The sequence below is a fragment of the Chiloscyllium punctatum genome, chromosome 7 (assembly GCF_047496795.1).
Source record: "Chiloscyllium punctatum isolate Juve2018m chromosome 7, sChiPun1.3, whole genome shotgun sequence".
Lineage (NCBI taxonomy): Eukaryota > Metazoa > Chordata > Chondrichthyes > Orectolobiformes > Hemiscylliidae > Chiloscyllium > Chiloscyllium punctatum.
This window is the reverse complement of record NC_092745.1, coordinates 133095796-133118751: the sequence shown is the minus strand read 5'-3', so window position 1 is coordinate 133118751 and position 22956 is coordinate 133095796. Positions and strand designations below refer to the sequence as shown.

Genomic DNA, 22956 nt, shown 5'->3' with positions numbered 1-22956 from the left:
GACAGATGGAGTTTAAAATATAGAACATAGAACATTACAGCACAGTACAGGCCCTTCGGCCCTCAATGTTGCGCCAACCTGTCATACCAATCTGAAGCCCATCTAACCTACACTATTCCATGTCCGTCCATATGCTTGTCCAATGACGACTTGAATATACTTAAACTTGGTGAATCTACTACTGTTGCAGGCAAAGCATTCCATATCCTTACTACTCTCTGAGTAAAGAAACTACTTCTGAAATCTGTCCTATATCTATCACCCCTCAATTTAAAGCTATGCCCCCTGGTCCTCACCGTCACCAGACTTGGAGAAAGGCTCTCCCTGTCCATCCTATCTAACCCTCTGATTATCTTATATGTCTCTATTAAGTCACCTCTCAACCTTCTTCTCTCTAACGAAAACAGCCTCAAGTCCCTCAGCCTTTCCTCATAAGACCTTCCCTCCATATCAGGCAACATCCTAGTAAATCTCCTCTGCACCCTTTCCAAAACTTCCACATCCTTCTTATAACGCGGTGACCAGAAATGTACACAATACTCCAAGTGCGGCCGCACCAGAGTTTGTACAGCTGCAGCATAACCGCATGGTTCCGGAACTCGATCCCTCTATTAATAAAAGCTAAAACACTATATGCCTTCTTAACAATCCTGTCAACCTGGGTGGCAACTTTCAAGGATCTGTGTACCTGGACACAGCACTGTGGACATGCAGATAAATGTGAGATGTTGCATTTCCGTAAGACAAACCAGGATAGGACTTATACAGTTAATGATAGGACCCTGGGGACTGTTGTCAAACAGAGATCCTATGGGTTCAGGTACATAGTTCCTTGAAAGTGGCATCACAGGTAGATGGAGGGGGGAGGGGGGGGTGGTGAAAAAGGCATTTGACAAGCTTGCCTTCATTGGTCAGAGCATTGAGTGTAGGAGTTGGAATGTCATGTTGCAATTTAACAGGATATTGGGTGAGGCCACTTTTGGAGTACTGCATATAGTTCTGGTCTCCTTTCTGTTGGAAGGATATTATTAAATTGGAAAGTGTGCAGTAAAGATTTACAAGGATGTTGCCAGGACTGGAGGACTTGAGGTATAAGGAGAGGCTAGACAGGCTGGGACCTTTTTTCTTGGAGCATAGGTTGAGAGGTGACTTTATAAAATCATGAGGGACATAGATTAGGTGAATAGCCAAAGTCTTTTCCTGAGGGTAGCGGAGTTCAGAACTAAAGAGCATAGGTTTAAGGTAAGAGGGGAAAGATTTAAAAGAGACCTAAGGGGCAACTTTTTCATGGTGAGGGTTGTGCACATATGGAATGAACTGCCAGAGAAAGTGTTAAATGAAGTTACACATTTAAAAGATGTTTGAACAAGTACATGGATAGTAAAGGTTTAGAGAGATATGGGCTAAACTCAGGAAAATGGGACTAGTTTAGTTTTGGGAACCCTGAACGAGTTGGATTGAAGTGTCTGATTCCATGGTGTGTGACTCTATTCAATTCCAAGATTCTTCAGAACAATCATTGTTGTGATGGTGGAGGCGTAAATGACAAAATACACAATGTGAGCTCCCACAAACAGAAGAATTGATGGCCAGATCATCTGTGTCTGTGGCATGAGACATGGAAAAATGGCTATAAGATCCTGTATGGCTAGAATTCCAAATGCTCAAGATAATGATCTGAGGAAATATGCTCATTTCCCACAACAGCAGCCAGTGGGATTTCAGCTCAAAGAATCTGGAATTGAAAGCTAATCTCAATAATGATATAACCTCGATTGTCATAAAAGTCCACATGGTTCACTAATGTCCATTTTGGGACAGATATCTGCCATCCCCACGTGGCTTGGCCTATGTGTGATTCCAGGCTCACAGCAATGCGTTCGACTCTTAACTGGTCCCTGAAATGGCTGAGCAAGCTACTCAGTTTAAGGAAAATTAGGGAGGGGCATTAACTGCTGACTTTGCCGGTAATGCTCACATCCCATGAAAAAAGCAAAAGAAAAAAAAACCCATCGACGAGTCAAGTTTGAGGCCCATTCCAGATATTTCACAACGAAGGCTTGTCTAACACTGCAGTGCTGTAGAACTAAAGGGCTGCACTGTTGGAGATGTGATTTCCCGGGTGAGAGATCAGACTGAGGTCATGTGTGTTTGCTCAAGTGGATACAATAGAGTCCACTGCCATTGTACAGAAGAAACAGCTGGGGGATTCTACCTTGTGCCTTAAACCAACATATATCCTGTTCTTCAGCAAAGTAGACAACCTGGTCATTTACCAAGCGACTGTTTGTGACATCTTGCAAATTGACAGCTACACATCATACATTATGAAAGTGACTACACTTCATTCTTTTAGAGCACTTTGTAAAGTCCTGAAATCATGACAGAAAGACAAGGTCACGGTGATCATGGGGGACTTCAATATGCAGATGCAACTGGGTGAATAATGTTGCCAGTGGATCCAAAGTAAGGGAATTCATGGAATGACTTTTTTGGAACAGCTTGTGATGGAGCCCACAACAGAGCAGGCTATTCTGGATTTAGTGCTATGTAATGAGTCAGATTTTATAAAAGATCTTATAGTAAGGGAACACTTAGGAGACAGCGATCATAATATGGTAGAGTTCAGTCTGCAGTTTGAAAGAGAGAAGGCAAAATTAGCTGTAGTGGTGTTACAGTTAAATAGAGGTAATTACAGGGGCATGAGTGAGGAAATGACGAAAATCGATTGAAAGTAGAGCCTAGCGGGGAAAACAGTAGAGCAACAATAGTAGGAGTTTCTGGGTGTAATTGAGGACACAATACAGAGGTTCATCCCAAAGAAAAGAGAGATGGGGTGGGGGGGGAATTAGACTGCCATGGTTGACAAAAGAAGTCAGGAAATGTATTAAAGAAAAAGAGAGAGCCTTAAAGTGGCCAAAATCACTGGGAATTCAAAAGATTGGGAAGGCTGCAAAAACAAACAGGATAACAAAGAGAGAGATAAGGAAGGACAGGATCAAATATGAAGGTAGGTGAGCCAGTAATATTAGAAATGATAGTAAAAGATTCTTTCAATACATAAGAAACAAACAAGAGGCAAAAGTAGACATTGGGCCACTTCAAATTGATGCAGGAAGGCTAGTGCTGGGTGATAAGGAAATAGCTGAATAGCTTAATAAGTACTTTGAATCAGTCTTCACAGTGGAAGACATGAATAATATCCCAACAATTAAGGAGAGTCAAGAAGCAGAGTTTAGTATGCTAGCCATTACAAAGGAGAAAGTACTAGAAAAATAAAAGGTCTAAAAATTGATAATATTTACCTCCTCACTCTCAGCAGGAGTTGTACTGGAGGATTGGAATGAGGCGAATGTTGTTCCTCTTTTCAAAAAGGATAATAGGGAAATCCCTGGCAATTACAGACCAGTCAGTCTTACGTCTGTGGTCAGCAAAGTTTTGGAAAGAATTCTGAGGGATAGGATTTATGACTATTTGGCAAAGCATAGTATGATTAAAGGCAATCAGCATGGCTTTGTGAGGGACAGATCATGCCTCACAAATCTTATTGAGTAATTTGAGGAGGTGTCAAGACAGGTTGATGATGGTCGAGCAGTGGATGTGGTGTATATGGACTTCAGCAAGGCATTTGATAGGGTTCCCCATGGTAGGCTCATTCAACCTCTGGGACACCCGGACCAACTAACCCAACCACCCCATAGCCCAACACTTCAACTCCCTTTCCCACTCCACCAAGGACATGCAGGTCCTTGGACTCCTCCATCGCCAGACCATGGCAACACGATGGTTGGAGGAAGAGCACCTCATCTTCCGCCTGGGAACCCTCCAACCACAAGGGATGAACTCAGATTTCTCCAGTTTCCTCATTTCCCCTCCCCCCACCTTAGAACATAGAACATAGAACAATACAGCACAGAACAGGCCCTTCGGCCCACGATGTTGTGCCAAACTTCTAATCTAGATTAAGCACCCATCCATATACCCATCCAAATGCCGCTTAAAGGTCGCCAATGATTCTGACTCTACCACTCCCATGGGCAGCGCATTCCATGCCCCCACCACTCTCTGGGTAAAGAACCCACCCCTGACATCTCCCCTATACCTTCCACCCTTCACCTTAAATTTATGTCCCCTTGTAACACTCTGTTGTACCCGGGGAAAAAGTTTCTGACTGTCTACTCTATCTATTCCTCTGATCATCTTATAAACCTCTATCAAGTCACCCCTCATCCTTCGCCGTTCCAACGAGAAAAGGCCGAGAACTCTCAACCTATTCTCATACGACCTATTCTCCATTCCAGGCAACATCCTGGTAAATCTCCTCTGCACCCTCTCCAAAGCTTCCACATCTTTCCTAAAGTGAGCCGACCAGAACTGCACACAGTACTCCAACTGTGGCCTAACCAAAGTCCTGTACAGCTGCAACATCACTTCATGACTCTTGAATTCAATCCCTCTGCTAATGAACGATAATACTCCATAGGCCTTCTTACAAACTCTATCCACCTGAGTGGCAACTTTCAAAGATCTATGTACATAGACCCCAAGATCCCTCTGTTCCTCCACCTGACTAAGAACCCTACCATTAACCCTGTATTCCGCATTCTTATTTGTCCTTCCAAAATGAACAACCTCACACTTGACAGGTTTGAACTCCATCTGCCACTCCTCAGCCCAGCTCTGCAACATATCTAAGTCCCTTTGCAAACGACAAATGCCCTCCTCACTGTCCACAACTCCACCTATCTTCGTATCATCTGCAAATTTACTGACCCACCCTTCGACTCCCTCATCTAAGTCATTAATAAAAATTACAAACAGCAGAGGACCCAGAACTGATCCCTGAGGAACTCCACTTGTAACCGGGCTCCAGGCTGAATATTTACCATCTACCACCACTCTCTGCCTTCGACCGGTTAGCCAGTTTTCTATCCAACTGGCCAAATTTCCCTCTATCCCATGCCTCCTGACTTTCCGCATAAGCCTACCATGGGGAACCTTATCAAATGCCTTACTAAAATCCATGTACACTACATCCACTGCTCTACCCTCATCCACATGCTTGGTCACCTCCTCGAAGAATTCAATAAGACTTGTAAGGCAAGACCTACCCTTCACAAATCCGTGCTGGCTGTCCCGAATCAAGCAGTGTCTTTCCAGATACTCATAAATCCTATCCCTCAGTACCCTTTCCATTACTTTGCCTACCACAGAAGTTAGACTAACTGGCCTGTAATTCCCGGGGTTATCCCTATTCCCTTTTTTGAACAGGGGCACAACATTCGCTACTCTCCAGTCCCCTGGTACCACCCCCGTTGCCAGTGAAGACGAGAAGATCATTGCCAACGGTACTGCAATTTCCTCTCTTGCTTCCCACATAATCCTAGGATATATCCCGTCAGGCCCGGGGGACTTGTCTATCCTCAAGTTGTTCAAAATGTCCAACACATCTTCCTTCCTAACAAGTATCTCTTCTAGCTTAACAGTCCGTTTCACACTCTCCTCTTCAACAATACGGTCCCTCTCGTTCGTAAATACTGAAGAGAAGTACTTGTTCAAGACCTCTCCTATCTCTTCCGACTCAATACACAGTCTCCCACTACTGTCCTTGATCGGACCTACCCTCGTTCTCGTCATTCTCAGGTTTCTCACATACACATAAAATGCCTTGGGGTTATCCTTGATCCTATCCGCCAAGGATTTTTCATGCCCTCTCTTAGCTCTCCTAATCCCTTTCTTCAGGTCCCTTCTGGCTATCCTGTATCCCTCCACTGCTCTGTCTGAACCCTGTTTCCTTAACCTTATGTAAGCCTCCTTCTTCCTCTTTACTAGACATTCAACCTCCCTCGTCAACCAAGGCTCCCTCACACGACCATTTCTTTCCTGCCTGATCGGTACATACATATCAAGGACACGTCGTATCTGCTCCTTGAAAAAGTTCCACATTTCCACCACATCCTTCCCTGACAGCCTATGCTCCCAACGTATGCTCCTCAAATCCTGTCTTACAGCATCGTAATTTCCCTTCCCCCAATTGTAAAATCTACCTTGTTGTGTGCACCTATCTCTCTCCATAACCAAGGTGAAAGTCACAGAATTGTGGTCACCATCACCAAAATGTTCACCCACTAACAAGCCCACCACTTGTCCCGGTTCATTACCGAGTACCAAATCCAATATGGCCTCCCCTCTGGTTGGACAATCTATATACTGCGTTAGAAAAGCTTCCTGGACACACTGCACAAACACCGCCCCATCCAATCTACTTGATCTAAAGAGCTTCCAATCAATACCATTTGTCTCAATCAATACCATTTGTCTCAGTCAAATCCCTCGAACTCAGCACTGCCTTCCTAACCTGCAATCTTCTTCCTGACCTCTCCGCCCCACCCCACTCCGGCCTATCACCCTCACCTTGACCTCCCTCCACCTATCGCATTCCCAACGCCCCTCCCCCAAGTCCCTCCTCCCTACCTTTTATCTTCGCCAGCTGGACACACTTTCCTCATTCCTGAAGAAGGGCTGATGCCCGAAACATCGATTCTCCTGTTCCTTGGATACTGCCTGACCTGCTGTGCTTTTCCAGCAACACATTTTCAGCTCATTCATAAAGTCAGGAAGTATGGGATACAGGGAGATTTGGCTATCTGGATTCAGAATTGGTTAGCCGACAGAAGTCAGAGAGTGGTTGTAGATGGAAAGTATTCTGCCTGGAGGACAGTGTTGAGTAGGGTCCCGCAGGGCTCTATTCTTGGGCCTCTGCTCTCTGTAGTTTTTATAAATGACTTGGATGAGGAGGTTGAGGGGTGGGTTAGTAAATTTGCAGATGACACTAAGGTTGGAGGTGTCGTTGATAGTATAGAGGGCTACTGCAGCTGCAGCGCAACATACAGGATTCAGAGCTGGACTGAGAAATGGCAGATGGAGTTCAACCAGGATGAATGCGAAGTGATGCATTTTGGAAGGTTGAACTCGAAGCTGAATATCGGATTAAAGACAGGATTCTTGGCAGTGTGGAGTAACAGAGGGATCTGGGTGTGCAAGTACATAGACCCCTCAAAGTTGCCACCCAAGTGGATAGGGTTGTTAAGAAAGCATATGGTGTTTTGGCTTTCATTCACAGGGGGATCGAGTTTAAGAGCTGTGAGGTTTTGTTGCAGCTCTACAAGTCCCTGGTGAGACCACACTTGGAATATTGTGTCCAGTTCTGGTCGCCCTATTATAGGAAAGATACAGAAGCTTTGGAGAGGGTGCAAAGAAGGTTTACCAGGATGCTGCCTGGATTGGAGGGCTTGTCTTATGAAGAAAGGTTGAATAAGCTTGGACTTTTCTCTCTGGAGAGAAGGAGGAAGAGAGGAGAACTGATCAAGGTGTACAAAATAATGAGTGGAATAGATAGAATCAATAGCCAGAGACTTTTCCCCAGGGCAGGATCAACTGGTACGAGAAGTCATAGTTTGAAGATATTAGGAAGAAGGTATAAAGGAGATGTCAGAGGTAGGTTCTTTACGCAGAGAGTTGTGAATGCATGGAATTCGTTGCCAGCTGTGGTGGTGGAAGCAGTGTCTTTGAGGACATTTAAGCCACTGCTGGACATGGATAGTAGTGAGTTGAGGGGTGTGTAGGTTAAGTTACTATATTTGACATTATGATTAAATGTCGACACAAAGGGCCTGTTCTGTGCTGTACTTTTCTATGTTCTATGTTCTAAATTCAACATGAGCAAATGCGAGGTCTTGCACTTTGGAAAAAAGAATACAGACATGGACTATTTTCTAAACAGGGAGAAAATTCATACAGCCATAGTACTAAGGGATCTGGGAGTGCTAGTCCAGGATTCTCTAAAGGTTAACTTCTCTAAAGGTTGAGTCCATGATTAAGAAAGCAAATGTAATGTTGTCATTTATCTCAAGAAGGTTGGAATATAAAAGCAGCAATGTGCTTCTGAGATTTTATAAAGCTCTAGTTAGACCCCATTTAGAATACCGTGTCCAATTTTGGGCCCCACACCTCAGGAAGGACATACTGGCTCTGAAGCGTGTCCAGCAAAGATTCACATGGATGATTCCTAGAATGGTAGGCCTAACATACAATGAACGGCTGAGAATCCTGAGATTGTATTCATTAGAGTTTAGAAGGTTGAGGGGAGATCTCATAGAAATTTACAAGATAATGCATGGCTTAGAAAGGATGGATGCTGGGAACTTCTTTCCGTTAGGCGGAGAGACTAGGACCCATGGGCACAGCCTTAGAATTAGAGGGGGGTTAATTTAGAATGGAAATGAGGAGACATTTCTTCAGTCAGAGAGTGGTGGGCCTGTGGAATTCATTGCCACTGAGCTCAGTGAGACTGGGACGTTAAATGTCTTTGATGCAGAGATTGATAAATTCTTGATCTCACAAGGAATTAAGGGATACGGGGAGAGTGCAGGTAAATGGCACTGAAATGCCCATCGGCCACGATTGAATGGCGGAGTGGACTCAATGGGCCGAATGGCCTTACTTCCACTCTTATGTCTTGTGGTCTTATCATGTCTGGCTCTATATAAATACAATTCAGAGCTGTAAAAGATGAGGTCAAGTTGGTAAACAAAGGTTTGCAAAAAAAAAGTAACTTTTTCGGTACAACTGCCTGACAGAAAAGGAGGGGTTTAAGGAGCAAGTTCAGAGTTTAGGGCCTAGGCAGCTGAAGGTACAGTCAACAACAGTGAAGCAATAAAAATAAGGGATGTATAACAGCCTAGAACTGGAGATGTGTAGAAATTTCAGAGTGTTTCGATAAATCATGGAACATTTACAAAAGAGAAGCAGATTTGGATCATGATGTGGGACTAGAACTGGTTACAGAGAACAGAGAGAGTGTGAAGGTGAGGATGATAGTATCAGAATCATCACCATTCACATACTGTTTGACCTGGAGTACATGTTTCCAGAATGTAATTTCAGCTGAAATAGGAGAGCATTCCTTTAGCTGAGTGATGGCATCTCAAATATTCAGACCGCTCCTCCCACAATCCACCAAGCTAAACAAGACACAGTAGTGAATAATAGATGGTCCTGTTAGCAACCAACCTTTGCAGTGTCCGTGATTCTAATCATCAACCATCCGAGATTGTCTTCCAGTCTCAGCGAATTAAAGATTCAGTTCTTGGAGAAAAGCAGACAGCAAAAACAGAAACTGTTATTGAAACTCAGCAGGTCTGGCAGAATTTGTGGGGAGGAAGCAGAGTCAATTTCAAGTCCGGCGATTCAGTTCTGATGAAGAGTCACTGAACTTGAAATATTAACTCTACTTTCTCTCCAAAGATGCTTCCAGACCTGCTGAGTTTCAACAGCAGTTTCTGTTTTTGTTTCAGATTTCCAGCATCTACAGTTTTCTATTTTAGCAAAATCAGGAAATTATGTTTGTGTTTTACTCACTTTTTTTTGCATCATTCTGTTTATTGGGTACAAACGAATTGTGGGTTCTAAAGGTGGAAGAGGGTAGGGGGAGCAGTCATTAAGCTGGCTGACCCAGAGGGCAAATATTCAAGCAAGGTTAGCAACAAAAATCATTTGCCTCATTTTTGAAGGAAGATTTTGTCTAGTTGCCTGTTCTGCATTGTTTCATATCAGCGTTGTTGTTTAGATATGATCTATTAGATGTTCCAGAGACACACTGAAACAATTAGAAACCTCGTGGATGCAGTAGCGCTGTTTCTCCAACAGTGAGAACAGCTTCACACTCCCTGGGGTAAGTTTAATGCAGAGATTGATGTGAGTAAGCGGGCTGTCATTTTCCTGAAGAGTTTTCTTTTGCACACTCTCCAACATGCTACATACTCTCCACCCTCTCCACCACCCTCTCCCCACTCCCCAATATGCTACATCCCTCCCTACCTCCTCACCAGCCTCAACATGTCACCTCTCCCCATCCCTTCGCCACTCCCCTATGCTGTTTATTTCTGAGGCCGCATTCTCAGTTTGATTTGACAGCCAGATTACACAAGCAGCCTAACCAATAGATTGGGGCCCCAAATCAGACAGGAGGGACCTCTGAACTCCTCCAATTCCACCACCTACACATCCTCTTTACTTACAAATGAGAATATTCAGGCAGGACCATTGTTCTCTAACCAAGTTATTCCATTACAGCTACAACTCTGGAATTAAACCAACACTTTGTAAAATTGCCCAGGTATGTCCTGTACTCAAAATATAGGACAAATCCAAGCCTCCAATTATTGCTCTATCAGTCTACTCTCAATCATCAGTAAAGTAATGGAAGCTGTCATTGACTGTGCTATCAAGCAGCACCAGCTCAGGATTATCCTACTCATTGGGGATCAGTTTGGATTTTGTCAGGGCCCCTCAGCTCCTGGCCTCATTACAGCCTTGTCCAAAGAATCTAAACAACAGAGGTGAGGAGGTGAGAGTGACAGCCCTTGACATCAAGGCCACATAGACCAGGTGTGACATCAAGGAGCCCGAGTGAAACTGATTCGATGGGAATCAGGGGATAAAATCTCCGCTGGTTGGAGTCATACCTCTCACACAGGAAGATTGCTGTGGCTATTCGAAATCAGCCATTGCAGCTTCAGGACATCTCTGCAGGAGCTCCTCAGAGTGGTGTCCTAGGCCCTACCATCTTCAGCTGCTTCACCAATGATCTTTCTTCCATTGTAATATAAAGTTTTATTCATTCAAGGGATGTAACTTGGCTGGCTGGGCTAGCATTTATTGCTTGTCCCTAGCTGCTCAGCATGACTTTCTCAAGGTCAACTTATGATGGTCAATAAACTATGACCCAGTCAGTAATGCCCACATCCCATGAGTGAAGTTAGAATGGGGCCAGAGATGAGAATGTTCAGCATCATTCATGACTCCTCTGATACTGAAGTTTACCATGTCAAAATGCAGCAAAGCCTGTGCGAGGGGTTGGATTTGAAGTTGTTTAGAGACGTGTGCACTCCCTCCAACATCTTGAATAAAACTCTGCACACTCCCAACATTGTCTCTCAATGTTTTTGACACCTTGCCTGATGAATATTCTCCATTTTTTCCATTTGTAAGCCAACACTTCTGTGAGTTGATGCAGACATTTGATCTCTTCAGGGATGTTTTGAAAATGTACCTAAAACATTTCCACTATCTTTCTGTTAAGGTGACATACCTCCTTATATCTCTCTATCTCCAGCTCTCTGTCTATCCTTCCACCTATGTCTACTTAGTATGTCCATCCATCTCTATTTGTCTGACTGATTACATACTTAATGTGTCAAGTTTCTGGGGCCTTCAAATGGATTTGTACTTGTCGTTGATTGCCTAGGTGGCTGTGCTATGGATGAAGTTTAATTGGCATGTTCCTATTATTTATTATTTGTGGAAAAATTTAAAACAATTTTACGTTTCACTTTAATAATCCCACCAGGTATTATGAGCATTACCAGTTGTCTCTTCAGTGCTTTCAGTAATGAATGGCATTTCTCTACTGATTGAACAGAGACTCCTCAATACTTGACAGTGTTGTGAATTCATGCAGTGCAGCTTATTTTCCACATCATTGACTTTCCAGCAGAGTTTACTGACTCAAGCACCCAGGCTCCCATTTTCATAATAAGTCTTTTAAAAATGCTAATCTGTCTGTTTAATCCAAACCTCTCAACGTGAAAGATTTCCATCCCCCGGAGATTGCTGAAGTAATATATGATGGTTTCCCGCTGTGAGTCAAACACCTGGAACCAAGACGAGATTTCTTTTTGAATCCGTTGCAAGATTTCCATTTCCACCAACCTCCACAATCTACATCGCACATAGGAGTAAGGCTTTCATGGAAAGGACAGAGGGCAAGGTTGGGGAAGGGACATAGGTAACACAGGGGATATGGTAATAGTGACTTTTGGGTTTCTCATGTACCTGTTCTACTTGGCAAATGGTTATGAAGGTCTCCTCCCCCTCCTTAAGCACATTATATATATATAATATATTCACAGATGATGACAGTTGGAAAATTGAAGATTTGGACAGTTTGACAGCTGCTGACACACTATGATGAGTTTTATTGGATAAAGTAAGAGTCAAAGGGAACACTGGGTAGTTTGCTTTTTTTTAACTGACAAAGTAAATAACTTTTGGAAAAAAAGTGACAACTCAAAGCTTTTGAAAGTGAGATGAGAGATAATTTTTATAATGTGAATTACAAAACAAACAGATTTTGAGTTTGGAAGGGGCGTGTCTCTAAAGGTGGCTTTGCAGTTCAGGTTTCTTCTTTGTCATAGACTTGGCAGTTGGTCAGTTGTGGAGTCACTAGTAAGGAAACAGTTCTATTTCTCTCAGTCAGCAAACAAGAAGCATTAAAAGGAGATGGCACAATGAAGTACTGTCAGGGTACTTGAGAATGTTCCAGAATCAGAATTTTTAATCTCCTCAAAAAGAAAAAAACAGGAGCTGGAGTAGGCCATTCAGCCCTTTGAGCCTTGTCTGCTATTCATGATGATCATGGCTGATCATCCAACTCAATAGCTGTTTCCACTTTCCCCAATATCCTTTGATCTCTTTAGTCCCAAGTACTATATCCAACTTCTTGTTGAAATCAAATGTTTAGGCCTTGACCACTTTCTGTGGTAGTGAATGTTAAAGGCTCCCCACTGTCTGGGTGAAACATTTCTCCCAGCATCAGTCCTAAATACTTTACCCTATATCTTTAATCAATGACTCCCTTACCAACTGGAATATCCCTCCTGTATATCCCTGTCCATTCCTGTTAGATTTTTAAATTCTGTGAGCTGAATTGTTAACTCAATCTGGAGACTTGGACCTAACTGATCCTTCTCCTGAACTGAGTGTCTTTTATCACTCTGTGACGAACAGCCATCTGATCTCACATTCAGGAAATTAAAGGACCAATGGGAAATTAATACATTCTATCTTCTAAATTTGAACTCTGGACCTTCAGAGGCATTGCTCCCTTTAGTTTTGTATATTTCTTCCCATCCCATAATACTCTGCAGAGCAGTGTCAGCTCGCCCTTTCTGTGCATAAATGTGTGTGTGTGTATATACACGTTCGTGTGTGTGTGTGTGTGTGTGTGTGTGTGTGTGTGTGTGTGTGTGTGTGTGTGTGTGTGTGTGTGTGTGTGTGTGTGTGTGTGTGTGTGTGTGTGTGTGTGTGTGTGTGTGTGTGTGTGTGTGTGTGTGTGTGTGTGTGTGTGTGTGTGTGTGTGTGTGTGTGTGTGTGCGCATTTTGAAACGAGGGCTATAGTTTGGCCTTGGGTGGCACAGTGGTTAGCACTGCTACCTCACAGCACCAGAGACCTGGGTTCAATTCCCACCTCAGGCAACAGTCTGTGTGGAGTTTGCACATTGTCTGCGTGGGTTTCCTCCCACAGTCCAAAGATGTGCAGGTCAGGTGAATTGGCCATGCTAAATTGTCCCATAGTGTTAGGTAAGGGGTAGATGTAGGGGTATGGGTGGGTTGCGCTTCGGCGGGTTGGTGTGGACTTGTTGGGCCGAAGGGCCTGTTTTCACACTGTAAGTAATCTAATAGCATAGCAGGTAACTGTTAAGCCACCTGCTTAAACAATAAAATAAAACAAAGCACTGCAGCTGCTGGAAATCTGAAGCAAACAGGAAGTGATTGAGCACCTCAGCAGAGCATAGAGATGCAAATTGTTCTCATTGGTAGAAGGGCTGAGAATAAGAGCACATGGATTGAAGGTGATAGGCTCAAGGATCAGTGTGATGTGGGGTAAACCTGCTTTACACATTAAGTGGGTAAGGGCTGGAATACACTGCCTGAGAGTGTGATGGACGCAAGTTCTTTTGGGATTGGATCATTATCCATATGGATTTGCAGGGCAGTGGGGAAAAGGCAGTGGATTGGGATTCACTCATTGGATCTTCAGTAAAGGTAAAGTTAGAGGAAGAGAGATGACCAGTGACAAGTTTAACCTGAGGGTCACCACATTTCAGACAAGGGTGAGGCTGACAACAATCCTGTGACTATAAGACAGTGAGGGAATTGAAACCACATTATCAGTTTCATACTGCACTGCAAATGGCCCATTCAAAACGTGTGGCGCTGGAAAAGCACAGCCGGTCAGGCAACACATGAGGTGTTCTTCCTCTGGTCGTCGGACAGTGTCACGACATGGTATAAACCCATCTGCTAATTTAAACCAGACACACAGAGAAGCTCACCTCATGCCATAATCTGTTAAATTTCAAGAGGTAAAGAACTATCCCAGAGTCATAGAGTCACTGATGTACAGCATGGAAACAGACTCTTTGGTCCAACCCATCCATGCCGACCAGATATCCCAACCCAATCTAGTCCCACCTGCCATCACCCAGCCCATATCCCTCCAAACCCTTCCTATTCATATACCCATCCAAATGCCTTTTAAATGTTGCAATTGTACTAGCCTCCACCACTTCCTCTGGCAGCTCATTCCAGAAGTGGACCCAGCACCGATCCTTGTGGCACTCCACTGGTCACAGGCCTCCAGTCTGAAAAACAACCCTCCACCACCACCCTCTGTCTTCTCCTTTGAGCCAGTTCTGTATCCAAATGGCTAGTTCTCCCTGTATTCCATGAGATCTAATCTTGCTAACCAGTCTCCCATGGGGAACCTTGTCGAACGCCTTACTGAAGTCCACATAGATTACATCTACCACTCTGTTCTCATCAATCCTCTTTGTTACTGCCTTGAAAAACTCAATCAAGTTTTTGAGACATGATTTCCCATGCACAACGCCATGTTGACTATCTCTAATCAGTCCCTGCCTTTCCAAATACATGTACATCCTATCCCTTAGGATTCCCTGTAACAACTTGCCCACCACCAACATCAGGCTCACTGGTGTACAGTTCCCTGGCTTGTCCTTATGATCTTTCTTAAACAGTGGCACCATGTTAGCCAACTTCCAGTCTCCCAGCACCTCACCTGTGACTATTGATGACACAAATATCTCAGCAAGGGGCCCAGCAACCACTTCCCTAGTTTCCCACAGAGTTCTAGGATACACCTGACCAGGTCCTGGGGATTTATCCACTTTTATGTGTTTCAAGACATCCAACACTTCCTCCTCTGTAATATGGACATTCTTCACTATTTAAAGTAAAAATTAACAATTTTAATTGTTAAGTCCAACAAAGAATGTTAAAACCAACAACTATTTACAACTTCTTTCTCTTAAACCTATATTTTGGTTGTAGGTTTGCTCGCTGAGCTACAAGGTTCATTTCCAGACATTTCATTACCTTACCAAGTAACATCTTCAGTGGGCCTCATGCAAAGCAATGCTGAAATTTTCTGCTTTCTATTTATATGTTTGGGTTTCTTTGGGTTGGTGGTGTCATTTCCTGTGGTGATGTTATTTCCTGTGGTGAAGTCACTTCCTGTTCCTTTTCTCAGGGGATGGTAGATGGGTGGAGGGGTTTCCTAGCTATCTTTCCCCCAGCCACACCCAATCCCATTTAGCTCTCAAACCCATTGCCCCCCCCCCCACATTCCTGATGAAGAGCTTATGTTCGAAATGTCGACTCTCCTGCTCTTCAGATGCTGCCTGACTGGCTCTGCCTTTTCAGCACCACACGTTTTGACTCTGATCTCCATTATGTGCAGTCCTTATTTTTTCCTAAATGGTCCATTCAGCCAACTGAGCTAACCAACTCCTGGTACCTGACCTTACAGAAAGCCTGTCATCATAACAAAGAGAACAAAAGAGAAGTACAGCACAGGAACAGGACCTTTAGCCCTCCAAGCCTGTGCCATCACCATGCCCTAACTAAACTACAAAACAAACCTTTTGCCCTTATTCGGTCCATATCCCTCTATTCCCTCCCTATTCATGAAACCATCCAGATGCCTCTCAAATGTTGCCAATGCACCTGCTTCCATCACCTCCTTTGACAGTGTTCCAGGCTTCTATCACTCCCTGCATGAAAAACTTCCTTTGTACCTTTCCCTTAAACATCCCCCCTCTCACCTTGAACCTTCCTTTTTTTTCTGCCTCGTGTTTCTCCTTCTCCTCTCTCAAATGTGTTTATACCATTCCCCTCAACCAACCCCCATGGGAATCTGTTTCGCGTTTTCCTCATTCTCTTGATAAAGAAGTTTCTCCCAAACCCCTGGTTGGATTAACATTAGGTCTCCCTTGTAATTTTAAATTAGTATGGAGAGTGTGGTGTGGGTGTGGGTGGGGATGGGAGTGGGCTGGAAGAAATGAAAGTGGCTTTGGCTGAAAACTCTTCTCAATCCCCTGCAAGCATAGTCGAAGATGTTGTGTGGATAGGAGTGAATCAGAGCGAAGATAGGAGTGAATCAGAGATCTGGAAACCCGCAGTTGACTAGTCAGTGCAATCAGGGGAATGTGCCCCTTCTGCATTGTCCCACTGTCATAGAGAGTCATAGAGTCATAAAGTCCTACAGCACAGAGACTGGTCCTTCAGCCCAAACTGGTCCATGCCAACCAAAATGTTCATCCATGGTCAAACCCCAGAGTGTGAACATGGTGGCAGCATCTGAGGAGCAGGAGATTCGACATTTCAGGCATAAGCCCTTCATTAGGAATAAGACCTCGTTCCTGATGACGGGCTCTTGTCTGAAACATTAATTTTCCTGCTCCTTGGATGATGCCTGACCTGCTGTGCTTTTCCAGCACCACACCCTGGACTCTGATCTCCAGCATCTGCAGTCCTCAATTTCTCCTAGTGTGAATATGCTCTCATCACTTTCGTGCTCTCTCTCTACCTCTCTTGTATCTGTTTTCCAGCTTGTATAAATACTTATTAGATTAGGTTACATTACAGTGTGGAAAGAGGCCCTTCAGCCCAACAAGCCCACACTGACCCACCTAAGCGCAACCCACCCATACCCCTGCATTTACCCCTTACCTAACACTACGGGCAATTTAGCATAGCCAATTCACCTGACCTGCACATCTTTTGGACTGTGGGAGGAAACTGGATCACCCGGAGGAAACCCACGCAGACACAAGGAGAACGTGCAAACTCCACACAGTCAGTCACCTGAGGCAGGAATTGAACCCGGGTCTCTGGCGCTGTGAGGCAGCAGTGCTAACTACCGTGCTGCCCACACAGGTCCACAAGTCCCCTCTTGTCTTTCTCTCTGACGTTACCAGTATACTCCTGGAATGATATCTTATAGCACAATAGGATTGAACATAAAGGTAAGGATGCTGTCAGAGTTGCTGAGTTTCTCCAGAACTTTGTGTTTTTATTTTAGATTTTCAGCATCTGCAGTACTTTTAGAAAAATATGGATGTCATGCTGGAATTATTCAGGACATCAATGAGACCACACCTCAAATAATGTAAAACATCTCAAGTACAATTTTGGTCTCCTTGTTTAAGGAAGGATACAAATGCATTGGAGATGGTTCAGACAAGGTTTACTGATTGATGACTAGAATAAGTGAATTGGCTAAGGACAGACTGGGTGTGTTTCCATTGGGGTTTAGGAGAGTGAGGGGTGACTTGATTGAAGAGTATCAAATCCTGAATGGCCTTCACAAGGTGGGGGTGATTCCAAAACAAGGAAGCATTGCCCTTTCAGGACAAAGATGAGGAGAATGAAGATGAAGATGAGGAGTTTTTGTTTTCTTTCAGGGGTTTGTGTTACTTTGGAACTTTCTGCATCAGAAGATGGTGGAGATGGGTGTCTTTAATATTTTTAAGCCAAAGGTCAATCGATTCTTGTTAGTCAAAGAACTGAGTGTTATCGGGGGTGGGTGGATGTGTGTGGTCGATGGAACTGAAGAATTTGAAACACAAAGAGATCAACCATAATCTGATTGAATAATGCAGCAGGATTGGGGGGAGTTGAACAATCTTCCTGTACTCCTAGTTTGTACCCTTACAGCTGACTTAGAAAATTGAGGAGAGTTTGACAATGTTCAAAGCTTATTTCTCTTTGAAATTTTGTGGTCAAATTTCATTGTATAAAATCTTACTCCTCATGTTGGCTTGGCAGGATAGGCTGAATTTTCTCTCTGAAGGAGCACTTTGAGATTCAAGTTCCCCAATACTTTCTCTGTCTGGTGTTAGCTAAGCTCACCTGTGCTAGGAGCATGAATGGTTTCAAGTTTCACTCAAAGGACTGTTCGTACTCGGAACCCTTATCTACAGAGTGCAGTGAAGTTTTGCACATTGAATATATTCAAGGCTGAATTGGATAGATTCTTGATTGATTGACAAGAAAGTAAGAAGTGTGGAGGGAATAGACAGAAATGTGGAATGGAAGTCACAATCAGATTGTATTTGGATTGGGATGGGCTTGAGGGGCCGAGTGGCCAATCCCTGCTCATAATTTTCTTGTTCATTAGGTTACATGATACTTCTAGTGGCAGAGGCTAACGAGGGAAAGTTTGCAGGCTGGGTCACTGTGGGTGGACGTGAGCCTCTGTAGATAAGCAATTTAAGATGCAAAAACACCCCTTGCAGTTGATTGGCTTGCGAATTCCCACCAACAAGCCTTTACTGTAGCAAGTTGCATCTATATAGCACCTTTAATGTAATAAATATCCTATCCCAAGGCCAAATTCAGCACTAACTTGATATACAAATTTGCTGGTAACACTACCGTAGTGGGTCAGATCTCAAACAATAATGAGACAGAGAACACGACGGAGATAGAGAGCTTAGCAGCATGGTGTAAAGATAATAATCTCTCCCTCAATGTCAGCAAAATGAAGGAGCTGGTCATCGACTTAAGGACGTGGAGTGGAGGACACACCCATGTCTGCATCAATGGTGCTGAGGTAGAGATGGTCGAGAGCTTCAGGTTCCTAGGAATAAACGTCACCAACAATCTCTCCTTGTCCATCCACATTGCAGCTACAATCAAGACATCACACCAACACCTCTACTTCCTCAGGAGGCTAAGGATATTCAGCAAACCACAATGACTCTGACCAGTTTTTATAGATGCACCAGAGAAAGCATCCTATCCAAATACATCACAGCTTGGTTTGGCAACCACTCTGCCTGAGACAGAGTTGTGAATGCAGCCTAGTCCATCACACAAGCCAGCCTTTCTTACAATGAAAGCAGCAAAATAATCAAAGACCCCTCCCACCCTGGTTATACTCTCTTCCAGCCTCTTCCATTAGGTAGAAGATACAAAATACAAGATACAGTATACATGTAACAACAGATTCAAGAACAGCTTCTTCCCTGCTGTTTTCAGGCTTATGAACGAACCTCTCATGTATTAAAGTTGGTCTTTCTCTGCACCTTCTCTGTAGCGGTAACATTATATTCTGCATTCTGTTCCTTTACCCTGGTGTACTTATGTAAGGTATGATTTGCCTGGTTTGCACACAAAACAATACTTTTCACTGTATCTCAGTACATGTGACAAATATAAATCAAATCAAATCAAAGGCAATTTACAACAGTATTGTCCGATAAAATCCGACACCATTCCACAGATGAGAGAATAAGACAGGTGAACAAACATTTGGTCAGCTTGAGGTTTTAAGGAGCATCATAAAGGAGAAGAGAGAGTTGAATGGTGAATAGTTTAGGGAGGGAATTCCAGAAGTGAGGGACCAGGTAGCCTGAAGCATATGACTACCAACGGTGAAATCAGGGAAGGGCCAGAGATCAAACCTGGAGAAGCACAGAGATCACAGAGGTAGGGAGCAGCAGCTCCTTAGAAGGTTTAAAAACTTTGAGAATTTTGAATTGGAGAAGTTGTCAGCCTACATGACAATGTATGTTATTGAGCAAAGTGGTAATAGGGGAATGGACTTGCTGTACATCACAGGACGCAGGCAACACAGTTTTAAATGTGCATTTATTGCCCATCTCTAATTGGCCAGCTAAGAACCAACCATGTTGCAGTGGGTTTAGAGTCTAATGTAGGCCAGACCAAATCAGAAAGGCAGTTTCCTTCCCTAAAGATGACAACAACAATCAATAACAATTTCATGGTCATCAGTAGAATCTTAACTCCAAATTTCTATTGAATTCAAATTCCACTTTAAGATTCAAACCTCAGTCCCCAGAACATTAACGTTCTGTGGACCTACAATAATGATAATGCCATTAGGCCATTACTTTCCTGTGGTTAAAGAAAATCCACAAGCAGGAGTGGGGCTTGAACCTGTGCAGGCATATATCCATTTAACCTTAAAAAAAAATCCAACAGCTTAACCACTCAGCCATCCTGGTCAGGGTGAATAATATTCACTTTTTACAACACATGTCAAGTACTAAATGCCAATAGGCTGAACAAAGATTACAAATGGGACAAGCAGGGATCAGGAATCAAATAAAATATTTTTCAAAATATCAAGTGCTGTTCAGTTAAGCTAGATTTTTAAACATATCATTAGTGCAAATTATTCTTTGACAGCTCTGTAACAATAATTATTTTGAATTGTCTTACTTTATCATTGCATTTTACAATTATAATTTATTCCTCTTATCTTTGAAAGACATAAATAAATTTCTACACTTTACAATTTTCAGGACTCAACATTGTGCTCAACAACCTCAGAGCATGAATTTTGCAGTCTATCTTTTTGCAATTTTCTCCCCTTCTCCCCAGTGTCTCATTCCTACTGGCCTGTTGTGAGCAGAGCTGCCCTATTTTCTAATATTCATATTTACCTTAACAATTATTCTGTATCTGCATCCTTCCTTTACGGCCATTCATATTCACTTATTGTGATGCACCAGACACCCTTCCTATACAAAGCAAAACAGAATTTGCTGGAAAAGCTCAGCAGGTCTGGCAGCATCTGTGGAGAGAAATCAGAGTTAATGTTTTGGATCCAGTGACTCTTCATCAGAACTCTCACTATCCATCCCACTTGATCCTTCCTCCCTCTTTGTAAATGTATAAAAATTAAATTTTGTAGTTTCCTTCAGTTTGAAAGAAAATTAGACTGAAAATGTCAACTTTGTTTTCTCTCCAGACTTGCTGAGTTTCTCCTGTAATTTCTGATGAGCACAATGTTGAGTGCTGAAGATTGTCAAGTGTAGAAATAAATATATGTCTTAGCAAGATAAGGGGAAGAAATTGGAAAAATTGCAATTATAAAATGCGATTATAAACTAAGACAACTTTAAATTATTATTGTTACAGAGCTGCTTAAATAATAAATTGCACTAACGATATGTTTAAAATCAGGCTAAACAGAATAGCACTTGATATTTTGCAGATTTTTTTCTGTGACTCCTGATCTCTGCTTCCCCATTTCTAATCTTCATTCAGATGATGGGCTGACAGCGTTTGGGAATTAAGTGCTTAACATATGTTGGAAAAAGTAGAAATTGTTTATTGTAACCAGGATGGCCGAGTGGTTAAGGCGTTGGACTTAAGATCCAATGGATGTATGTCTGCGTGGGTTCGAACCCCACTCCTGGTAGGAGAGCTGTTTTTTAAATGGTGATGTTATGTGGTATTATCGCTAGATTGTTAATCCAGGGACCCAGATTTGAATCCTGCCGTGGCCAAATGTGGAATTTGAATTCAATAAAAATCTGGAATTAAGATTCTAATGATGACCATGAAACTGCTGTTAAGTTCCCTTTAGGGAAGGAATTTGCTGCTCTTAAGTCTGTCCTATATGTGACAACAAACCCTCAACAATGTGGTTGATTCCTAACTGCTCTCTGGACAATAAATACTGGCCTAAACAGTGACAGCTAAATCCTGTAAATGAAGAGAAAATGTTCACTGGAGGAGGAGGGCCCACAAATATCCTCATCCTCAATGACAGAAGGGCCCAAACATCAGTGCAAAAGATAAGGCTGAAACATGCATACTAATTTTCAGCTGTGCTGGCAAATGGGACTAGATTAATATAGGCTATCTGGTTGGCATAGACAAGTTGGACCAAAGGATCTGCATTCATGCTGTACATCTCTGTGACTGTAAGTGCCAAGTGAATGTTGCATTTCAGCCTCCTCTACAGGTCTCCATCATCACAGATGCTGGGCTTCAGCTGTTTCAATTTACTTCATGAGATATCAAGGAAGGGTTAGAGATACTGGATACTGAAAATGCTATTGGCCCTGACAACTTTCCAGCAATAGGACTGAACATGTGCTCTAGAACTTGCCACTCCTCTATCCAAGCTCTTCCATGACAGTTAAATCACTGGTATCTACTTAACAATGTCCTTTACACAATGTGCAGGACAAATCCAACCCGGTCAGTTACTGCCTCATCAGTTCATTATTGGTCCTTATTAAAGAAATGGAAGGTGTCACCAACAATGCTATCAAGCAGCATCTGCTCAGCAATAACCTGCTCAGTAACACCCAGTTTGGGTTCTGCTAGGGCCACTCAGCTCCTGTCCTCATTACAGCCTTTGGTCAAACATAGACAAAAGAGCTGAATTCCAGAGGGGAGGGGAAAGGGACAGCCCTTAACATCAAGGCCGCATTCGATCAAGTGTGGCATCAAGGAGCTCTGGCAGAACTGGAATCAATGCATATCAGGAGACAAACTTTGCAGTGGTTGGAGTCATACCTGACACATAGGAAGGTGGTTGTGGTTGTCAGTGGTCAGTCATCTCAGCTCCAGGACATCTCTGCAGGAGTTCCTCATGGTCATGTCCTAGGCCAAATCACCCTAAGCAGCTTCACCAATGACATTCTCTCCATCTTAAGGTCAGAACTGGGGATGTTTATTGATGATCATTCAATGTTCAGCACTATTCGCTGCTCCTCAGATAGCAAAGCAGTCCATGTTCAAGTGTGATAATATCCCCAGGCTTGGGCTAACAAGTGGCAAGTGACATTTGTGCTACACATATGCAAGTTAATGTCAATCTCCAGTAAGAGACAATCTAGCCACCATCCCTTGACATTCAATGGTGTTGCCATCACAGAATCCACCGCTATCAACATCCTGGGGGCTTCTCATTGACCAATAAGCTGAGCATAAGTTGAAGAAAACACAGAGGTGGGAGTGGGGTTAAAGTGTGGGGAGACTCAT

General features: G+C 43.2%; 1 non-coding gene across 1 annotated transcript; it reads left to right on the top strand.

Moving 5' to 3' along the window:
• The first annotated feature begins 21296 nt into the window (after positions 1 to 21296).
• trnal-uaa (transfer RNA leucine (anticodon UAA)) lies at positions 21297 to 21379 on the top strand. The gene has a single exon. It is a non-coding gene; the product is annotated as a tRNA-Leu (tRNA).
• The last annotated feature ends 1577 nt before the right edge of the window (positions 21380 to 22956 follow it).